The following is an 11,095-nucleotide window of genomic DNA, read 5'->3' as shown; positions in this document are numbered from 1 at the left end:
ATGTGATCGATCAATGTTGCTGCAATATTGTTTGTAAACGATAAAGTAACATCTGCCATCTGTAGTATTGTATATATAAGTGATTGCCGAGATGTCAATATTGTATGCGTCCCATTAAAATCGCACTAATACTGAATAACTTCCGGCTGTCATCTGTAGTATTGTATATATAAGTGATTGCCGAGATATCAATATTGTATGCGTCCCATTCAAATCGCACTAATACTGAAGAACTTCCGGCTGTCATCTGTAGTATTGTATATATAAGTGATTGCCGAGCTGTCAATATTGTATGCGTCCCATTCAAATCGCACTAATACTGAAGAACTTCCGGCTTTCATCTGTAGTATTGTATAAATAAGTGATTGCCGAGATGTCAATATTGTATGCGTCCCATTAAAATCTGCATAATAATTCTGAACTTCCGGCTGTCATCTGTAGTATTGTATATATAAGTGATTGCCGAGATGTCAATATTGTATGCGTCCCATTCAAATCGCACTAATACTGAATAACTTCCGGCTGTCATCTGTAGTATTGTATATATAAGTGATTGCCGAGATGTCAATATTGTACGCGTCCCATTAAAATCTGCATAATAATTCTGAACTTCCGGCTGTCATCTGTAGTATTGTGTATATAAGTGATTGCCCAGATGTCAATATTGTATGCGTCCCTTTAAAATCGCACTAATACTGAATAACTTCCGGCTGTCATCTGTAGTATTGTATATATAAGTGATTGCCGAGCTGTCAATATTGTATGCGTCCCATTAAAATGGCACTAATACTGAATAACTTCCGGCTGTCATCTGTAGTATTGTATATATAAGTGATTAGCGAGATGTCAATATTGTATGCGTCCCATTAAAATCGCACTAACACTAAAGAACTTCCGTCTGTCATCTGTAGTATTGTATATATAAGTGATTGCCGAGATGTAAATATTGTATGCGTCCCATTAAAATGGCACTAATACTGAATAACTTCCGGCTGTCATCTGTAGTATTATATATATAAGTGATTTGCGAGCTGACAATATTTATTAATTGTCCCATTCAAATCGCCCTAATAATGCTGTTCCAAACTGTTGTTTACGTATATGTAGTATTGTAGTATTGAGTGGTAAATTTCTGAAAGGGGCGGTACAGTCGTGAATCTGTAATGTGTATGGTTGAATCTTCTAATGACGTCATCATATTATTAACCTGCCTATGTAGTTCTGAAATCCTCATTGTGTTGTTGTATTGTGCTACATTGTTATTGTGTGCTGAATAAAATATAAATGTGTGCTTTGTGGTTGCGTGATGGGTGATGCGTGTTATGTACATATACGTATATATTGTGATTGTGTCCCACATATGCTGACTTCTATATAGCGGTCTGGCATTGTTGTTCCTTCCCATAAAGTGACATCTGTAATCTGGTGTAATGATGTTCTTCTTGTACGTAATTCCTAATGGTTTATTGTGATGGAATCATGATGTTAAAAGTACAGTAAAATCCATATGTTCTGTTTTGTGATTCCTAGAGAGAATGTAATGTGTTTTTCCACCATCATTTGAATGCACATGTATGAGTGAATGATAAAAGTAATGTATGTGCATCCATGAAGGATCATGTGTTGAGCCTATGTAGATATGCTGTTGCTGCAAGCATATGAGTTGAATAAATGAAATGCAATAATAAAGGTAAATGAGAGGTGTTTCCCATTGTGTACTGTTTGTGAATCCTGAAATGTTGTAATTATTTTTGTGTCCATTTAAATGTGATCTTTTTTTTAAAAATGTTTGTTACTAGTGATGTTGATTTGTAGTTGATGTAATGTAAAAGTATGAAACAATTTAATGTTGTTGTGAATATTCAATAAGTAAAATCCATAAGTCCACCATAGGGAAATAGGCATTTCTTGATCTATTTGTCATAGCTGGGTCTAACGCAGAAAAGCATGTTTTTTTTTCCGATTTCTAGCGCTGGTATTTGGAGTTTTTTTGTCTACGCTTTTTGCGTGCGTTAGGGAAATCTGTCTGTCGCGTGCACGAGCACGTCTTCCCCATAGAAGTCAATGGAGGCTCAAAATTTGTGTGTAAATAAAATCCAAGACTGGTTTTGAGCGTAAAGTGAGTGACGTCATGAGCTTGTGTGAAAAAGTAGCTAAATCGTTTTCATTTTGTAAAAAATAACTTGTTTGTGTATGTAATGTGGTGTATATTGTTTGTATGCATCGATGAGTGTATGTTTGTGATAATATTATTAGTTATATGAAGCTATATGAGTGTGTTTTCCCGTGTGTCAATGTAAGTCAATGGCAAAATGGATTTGTGTTGTTTTTTTTCTAACACCCAAGATCTCGCAACTTTGATCCTTTCTATTATGAAGAAAAAATATTAAATCTGAAAAATAAATATAGTGTAGTGTTTGTATGAGTGTAAGTGTACTTTGTGTAATATTTGTTTTGTGATTCGTGGATGTTTATTTTGTCGGTAGATGTTAACTACTGGGTCTGAGCTGTCGGTAGAGATTTGTGCGTTGGGAGATTTTTGAGTGTCGGTAACTAAACTCTAAATACCGGAGGGCGTTAAAAACAAGCGTTAGGAGCCTCTAACGCTGGTTTTGACGGCTACCGCCAAACTCTAAATCTAGACCTAAGAGAACATGTTAGAAACATTGAAATGGGTTTTGAAAATCATAGTGTATCATATCATTTTAAAAAAAAATTACAATCAAAATCCTAATGATCTCAGTTTTAAAATTGTGGAATGGGTTACTCCAGACATTTGGGACACTAACAGATTATTGAATCTTAGACAAAGGGAAACTTTTTGGATTAAAATCCTAGACTGTCTGGAACCCAAAGGGTTAAATGTAGAACTTGACATTTAAGCTGTTCTATGAGATGCCCCATTATATTAATTAGTATGCTTTTTACATCCGTTAATAATATATTTACATTTTTTAAGATTTTTAATATTACAGTTTCTGTTTCAAATGTATTCATTCTCTCTATTCTTTGTTTTTACATGCCATAAATATTTTTATTAATAATGAATTGAACTACACATACTTTAGCAATTTATTTTCTATGTATTTAAGTAAAGCATTTAGAACTTTTTTTATATATATATATATATATATATATATATATATAATTGTTGTTTTATTGTCAGATTTACATTTCAAATTGTCACTTGTTGGCGCTTCATTCCCCTTCTTTTTAAAGTCACTTGGTTAATTACTAATAAATGTTAAATTTGATGGGGGCGTAATTCATCGATCACCCTATATATGGGACTTAGCGCCTTCCAAGAATCATTCTTGAGAAAGTCTCGTCGATCGGGACGAAACGTGTACAATTACTGAATGAACTTTTCTGACCCTGTGAGGCTTCTGTAGATCCTTGTGTGTGTGTGTGTGTGTGTGTGTGTGTGAGACATCTATTGGCTGTAGCCGAGGGTGTGTGCTATTCAAAACTCTCAGCGGACTTTACGGATCTTACAGCGGTGAAGTGGCAAATTTGGATCACAAACCCGGATCTCTTTCACCAACACCTGCTACAAGAATCTACATTGGACTGAGCTCTGGGAGTCAAGCATCTTGCAAGGAATCTGTACATGTTCTGTGATGTGCTATTTTATATCATATATCTTGTGAGTATTCACAATAGCGTGTGAGGCTACATTAAAGGGATAGTATAGTTAAAATTAAACTTTCATGGTTCAGATAGAGCATACAATTTTAAGCAACTTTCTAATTTACTCCTATCATTGATTTTTCTTTGTTCTCTTGTTATCTTTATTTGAAAACCAGGAATGTAAGCTTAAAAGCCAGCCCATTTGTGGTTCAGCACCTGGCTAGCGCTTGCTGATTGGTGTCTAAATGTAACCATCCAATCAACAAGCGCTATCCATATGCTGAAACAAAAATGGACCTGCTCTTAATATTACTTTCTAGCTTTTGTTTAAATAAAGATATCAAGAGAAAGAATAACAATTGATAATAGGAGTAAATTATAATGTTGCTTAAAATTGCATGCTCTATCTGAATCATGAAAGTTTATTTTTGAATAGACTATCCCTTTAAAGTACATACTCTACATTTGAATCAAGTCTGTGCTCTTCTTTTTTGTATCCTTAGATTTCTGTTTTGGTTTTTCAGAACTACCCGTTTAAGAGGAGCAGCAGGATTCTACAGTGTTTGAGTAGTGAGCATTCAACAAGACTTCCATTTGAACTAATACCCAAGTGCAATACCTTTTTCATTTTATTATCTGTATACTTAGAGACTAAGACCTTAACCATTTGCCTATTTTGGGACCATCCTCTATTTAGATTCATTTTATTTAAAGCATATATTCTATAATTTGATTTGATCATTACAATTTTTTGTGCTTGATTGAAAATTTACAGCACTACTTGATGTATTTTATACACTACATTGTCACTTGTATATCTTGTTTTTTCCTGAAAGTAGCTGCAGTATTCTATTTGATATTTTATGGCTGAAACAGCCACTATTCCAAACATGTTTGGAACTAATAACCTGAGAACAAATAGACAACGTTCATTTAATTTATTAGCAGGTAATACAGTGGGAGCTAACTCTGAGGACCCTATACAATTGTTTAGAGACTTAGAGAAGCTTTTAAGATGCCAAAGAGTGGCAGGATTTAGTGCTTTTCGACAATTATATTTTACACAATGTTATCCCTCAGAATTTTTAAATTCCCTGCTTTTAATTTGGACGAAGTAGAATATCAGTCCGAATGGGAACAGATTCTACACAATTGTTCAAAAGTGCTAATCAAGCTTCTAATTAAATACAGGGAGCAAAAATTGAAATAGATAAAGTTGTTACCAAAGTTCCACCCCAACAATAGAAAGAACTAAATGTTAATATTCATAATAGGGATGACAATGTTGACAAGGTATTAGAACTAAATAAGATTAAAAAATTGCAAAGGGATTTGGAAGATTTTATGACAGATTGGGTTTTTTTCATATAAGAAAAAGGCAGTTCCTAAAAATATATCCACTGAAGATCCAACCCCTGTACTGAATCAGGGACTTCACCACTACTCCTTTTCCTGTACAAAAGAATGGTCATAACAATAAGAATTACCAAAATAAGAATAAGAATAAAAATAAGAGTATTTATAAAGGGTATAACAGGTCCACTGATAATGGTAATTTATTAACATCAGGTAATTTTAGAGACTCAAGAGATACCATAAAACAGGATATTCCTCTTGAAAATAGATTCTCTGAACTAAACCAATATCCACAATCCCTACGTTGGCAACAACAGGTGGCAAGACCCAAATGGGGTAATCACAATCACCAATCGACAAACAAATTGGCCCCTCAAAAAACCCATAATAAAATTGATAAGCATTTTTTATGGGTTCCCCCATGGAGACAACAATGGGGGGGGGGTATGTGAACGATTCCCAAGAATACAAGCAACTACATAAGAGCAATCTAAAAAATCCTCTAGACGAGGCAGACCTAGAGGAAGCAGAGGGGGAGAAAAATCAAGAAAAAAGAAACAGAGAGAGAGATGGAATTAGAACAGGGAACTAAAATGATATTCAATCTATCAGATAGTTCATTATCTAATAATAAACTATAGGCTAGATTACGAGTTTTGCGTTAGAAGCTGTGCGGTGCTAACGAGCAGTTTTTTCTCACCACTCACTTACATACAGTGCTGGTATTACAAGTTTATACAAACCCGGCGTTAAAAGACAAAAAGTGAGCGTTGAGCAAAATTTTGTTCCAAATATCACTTCAATACCAGCGCTGCTTAAGTCAGCGGTGAGCTGGTCGTACGTGCTTGTGCATGATTTCCCCATAGGATTCAACGGGGAGAGCCGGCTTAAAAAAAAGTTAAACACCTGCAAAAAAGCAGCGTAAAACTCACTAACGCAGCCCCATTGATTCCTATGGGGAAATAAAATTTATGTTTACACCTAACACCCTAACATGAACCCCGAGTCTAAACACCCCTAATCTTACACTTATTAACCCCTAATCTGCAGCCCCCGACATCGCCAACACCTACATTATACTTATGAACCCCTAATCTGCTGCCCCCAACATCGCTGACACCTACATTATATTTATTAACCCCTAATCTGCCGCCCCCAGCGTCGCCGCCACTATAATAAACATATTAACCCCTCAACCGCCACACTCCTGCCTCACAAACACTAGTTAAATATTATTAACCCCTAATCTGCCATCCCTAACATCGCTGCCACATACCTACATTTATTAACCCCTAATCTGCCGCCCCCAACGTTGCCGCCACTATACTAAATGTATTAACCCCTAAACCTAAGTCTAACCCTAACACCCCCTAACTTAAATATAATTACAATAAATCTTAATAAATATTAATTATTATTACCTAAATAATTCCTATTTAAAACTAAATACCTATAAATATTTTTATTTTACAGGCAAGTTTGTATTTATTTTACCTAGGTAGAATAGTTATTAAATACTTATTAACTATTTAATAACTACCTAGCTAAAATAAATACAAAAGTACCTGTAAAATAAAACCTAACCTAAGTTACAATAAAACCTAACACTACACTATAATTAAATAAATTAACTAAATTAAATACAATAACCTAAATTAAATTAAATTAGCTAAAGTACAAAAAAAACCCATTTAATTACAGAAAATAATAAACAAATTACAAGATATTTAAACTAATTACACCTAATCTAATAGCCCTATCAAAATAAAAAAGCCCCCCCCAAAATAAAAAAAACCCTAGCCTAACCTAAACTACCAATAGCCCTTAAAAGGGCCTTTTGCGGGACATTGCCCTAAAGTAATCAGCTCTTTTACCTGTAAAAAAATACAAACACCCCCCAACAGTAAAACCCACCACCCACACAGCCACCCCCCCAAATAAAATACTAGCTAAAAAAAACCTAAGATCCCCATTGCCCTGAAAAGGGCATTTGGATGGGCATTGCCCTTAAAAGGGCAGTTAGCTCTTTTGCGGCCCAAAGTCCCTAACCTAAAAATAAAACCCACCCAATACACCCTTAAAAAAAAAAATGGCGTCCCTTAGATTTCGATTGGCTGATAGAATTAAGGTAGAAAAAATCCTATTGGCTGATGCAGTCAGCCAATAGGATTGAAGTTCAATCCTATTGGCTGATCCAATCCGCCAATAGGATTGAGCTCATATTCTATTGGCTGTTCCAATTTTTTCAGCCAATCGGAATCTAAAGGACGCCATCTTGGATGACGTCACTTAAAGAATCCGTCATTCAGTAAGAAGACGTCGTCAGAAAAGGATGCTCCACGCCGGATGTCTTGAAGATGGAGCCGCTCTGCGTCGGATGGATGAAGATAGAAGATGCTGTCTGGATGAAGACTTCTGCCCGTCTGGAGGACCACTTCGCCCGGTTTGGATGAAGACTTCTCCCGGCTTTGTTGAGGACTTTGGCCCGGTTGGATGAAGACTTCTGCCGCTTCCTTGAGGATGGATGTCCGGTCTTCAGAACTGTAAGTCGATCTTCAGGGAGTTAGTGTTAGGTTTATTAAGGGTGTATTGGGTGGGTTTTATTTTTAGATTAGGGACTTTGGGCCACAAAAGAGCTAACTGCCCTTTTAAGGGCAATGCCCATCCAAATGCCCTTTTCAGGGCAATGGGGAGCTTAGGTTTTTTTAGCTTGTATTTTATTTGGGGGGTTGTTTGTGTGGGTGGTGGGTTTTACTGTTGGGGGGTGTTTGTATTTTTTTTTTACAGGTAAAAAAGCTGATTAATTTGGGCCAATGCCCTGCAAAAGGCCCTTTTAAGGACTATTGGCAGTTTAGGTTAGGCTAGTTTTTTTTTTTGGGGGGGGGGGGCTTTTTTTATTTTGATAGGGCTATTAGATTAGGTGTAATTAGTTTAAATATCTTGTAATTTGTTTATTATTTTCTGTAATTTAGTGTTTGTTTTGTTTGTACTTTAGCTAATTTAATTTAATTTAGGTAATTATATTTAATTTATTTAATTTATTTAATTATAGCGCAGTGTTAGATTTTATTGTAACTTCAGTTAGGTTTTATTTTACAGGCACTTTTGTATTTATTTTAGCTAGGTAGTTATTAAATAGTTAATAACTATTAAATAACTATTCTACCTAGTTAAAATAAATACAAACTTGCCTGTAAAATAAAAATAAACCCTGTAGCTAGCTTAGGGTTTATTTTATAGGTAAGTATTTAGTTTTAAATAGGAATTATTTAGGTAATAATATTAATATTTATTTAGATTTATTGTAATTATATTTAAGTTAGGGGGTGTTAGGGTTAGACTTAGGTTTAGGGGTTAATACATTTAGTATAGTGGCGTCGATGTTAGGGACGGCAGATTAAGGGTTAATAATATTTAACTAATGTTTGCGACACCGGAGTGCGGCGGTTTAGGGGTTAATATGTTTATTATAATGGCGGTGACGTTGGGGGTGGCAGATTTATTTCTTTATTCCTATATTTCCTTATTTTTTTGACGGTGCCTTTAATTGCTTCTGTTGTTGTTCTCCTGCTCCTTGCCGAACACTGAAATTTATATCCATTCATATCCATTTATCATTTAAATATTTGTATATATGTTTTATGAGGGTTGACTTTGACACTGAGTGCAATGATTAAATGTGACATCAATGTTCCATACAGATTTCTGAATGAAGTTCGCAGGGACAAACCTTTCATATATTCAAGTATTTACACAAATATGATTTAGAATAAATGATAAAGATATGCATTATAAGAAACTATTACAGGTCTCTACAATATCTGATATTCTATTTTTTGAGTGCTATAATGAGTACTAATTTATTAGTCTAGGGTGTTTGTGTTTTTTTTTAACCCCTGGCATTTCTTTTAAAATATTAATATTCTCTTTACTTTTTTTCACACTAATAGTGTATCTGTACTCATGCGGCGCAGTGTGGACTTGTGTTTAGTTTGTATGGTTGACATGGAAACCATGCATGCTAATACCTGATTGGCTGATCAGGGTTTAAATAGCCAACACATGTGACAGAGATTATACCTATGATTAAGTGCCGCAGGGCACATGTAAGGTCTCCTCCTCCATCATATGTTTGCAACAAGAGTGTTGTTATTTTTATATATATTTTTTTGAATAAAGGAAGAATTTTTAACTTTTACCCTGGAGTGCCGCCTATCCTTCTCTACGTGGCATATTAGGGGTTAATAAGTGTAGGTAGGTTGCGGCGACATTGGGAACGGCAGATTAGGGGTTAATAAATATAATGTAGGTGTTGGTGATGTTGGGGGCAGCAGATTAGGGGTTCATAAATATAATGTAGGTGGCAGCGGTGTCCGGAGCGGCAGATTAGGGGTTAAAAATTTAATTTTAGTGTTTACGATGTGGGAGGGCCTTGGTTTAGGGGTTAATAGGTAGTTTATGGGTGTTAGTGTTCTTTTTAGCACTTTAGTTATGAGTTTTATGTTGCGGCGTTGTACCATAAAACTCTTAACTACTGACTTTTAAATGCGTTAGGACTCTTGACGGGGTAGGGTGTACCGCTCACTTTTTGGCCTCCCAGGACAGACACGTTATACCGGCGCTATTGATGTCCCATAGAAAAAAGACTTTACAAATTTTACGTAAGTCGTTTCGCGGTAAGGCCAAAGAAGTGTGCGGTGACCCTAAACCTTCAAGACTCGTTATACCAGCGGGCGTAAAAAAAGCAGCGCTAGGACCTGTTAACGCTGCTTTTTTCCCCTAACGCAAAACTTGTAATCTAGCCATAAAATTATTAATAAAAGGCCTACATTTTGCTCCTACTAGTCCTCCTAACTACTTTGATTTATATATTGATATACAGTGATTTATTAGGAATATCACTTTGAAGTGCTATTTTATTAAAAATATGCTATCTGGAAACATACGGCTAGATTTGGAGTTTTGTCGGTAACAACCCGAAAAGCTAACGCCGGCTTTTTTCTGGTCGCACCATAAAAATAACTCTGGTATTGAGGGTCCACATAAAGGCTGCGTTAGGCTCCAAAAAAGGAGCGTAGAGCATTTTTAACGCAGCTTCAACTCTCGATACCAGAGTTGCTTACGGACGCGGCCAGCCTCAAAAAAGTGCTCGTGCACGATTCCCCCATAGGAAACAATAGGGCTGTTTGAGCTGAAAAAAAACCTAACACCTGCAAAAAAGCCGCGTTCAGCTCTTAACGCAGCCCCATTGTTTGCTATGCGTAAACACTTCCTACGTCTGCACCTAACACCCTAACATGTACCCCGAGTCTAAACACCCCTAACCTTACACTTATTAACCCCTATTCTGCCGCCCCCGTTATCGCTGACCCCTGCATATTTTTTTTAACCCCTAATCTGCCGCTCTGTAAACCGCTGCTACTTACATTATCCCTATGTACCCCTAATCTGCTGCCCCTAACACCGCCGACCCCTATATTATATTTATTAACCCCTAATCTGCTCCCCACAACGTCGCCTCCACCTGCCTACACTTATTAACCCCTAATCTGCCGACCGGACCTGAGCGCTACTATAATAAAGTTATTAACCCCTAATCCTCCTCACTAACCCTATAATAAATAGTATTAACCCCTAATCTGCCCTCCCTAACATCGCCGACACCTAATTTCAATTATTAACCCCTAATCTGCCGACCGGAGCTCACCGCTATTCTCTAATAAATGTATTAACCCCTAAAGCTAAGTCTAACCCTAAAACTAACACCCCCCTAAATTAAATATAATTTTAATCTAACGAAATAAATTAACTCTTATTAAATAAATGATTCCTATTTAAAGATAAATACTTACCTGTAAAATAAATCCTAATATAGCTACAATATAAATTATAATTACATTGTAGCTATTTTAGGATTAATATTTATTTTACAGGCAACTTTGTAATTATTTTAACCATGTACAATAGCTATTAAATAGTTAAGAACTATTTAATAGCTACCTAGTTAAAATAATTACAAAATTACCTGTAAAATAAATCCTAACCTAAGTTACAATTAAACCTAACACTATACTATCATTAAATTAATTAAATAAAATACCTATAATTG

The sequence above is a fragment of the Bombina bombina genome, chromosome 6 (genome assembly GCF_027579735.1).
Source record: "Bombina bombina isolate aBomBom1 chromosome 6, aBomBom1.pri, whole genome shotgun sequence".
Lineage (NCBI taxonomy): Eukaryota > Metazoa > Chordata > Amphibia > Anura > Bombinatoridae > Bombina > Bombina bombina.
Note: the sequence above shows the minus strand (reverse complement) of the source record.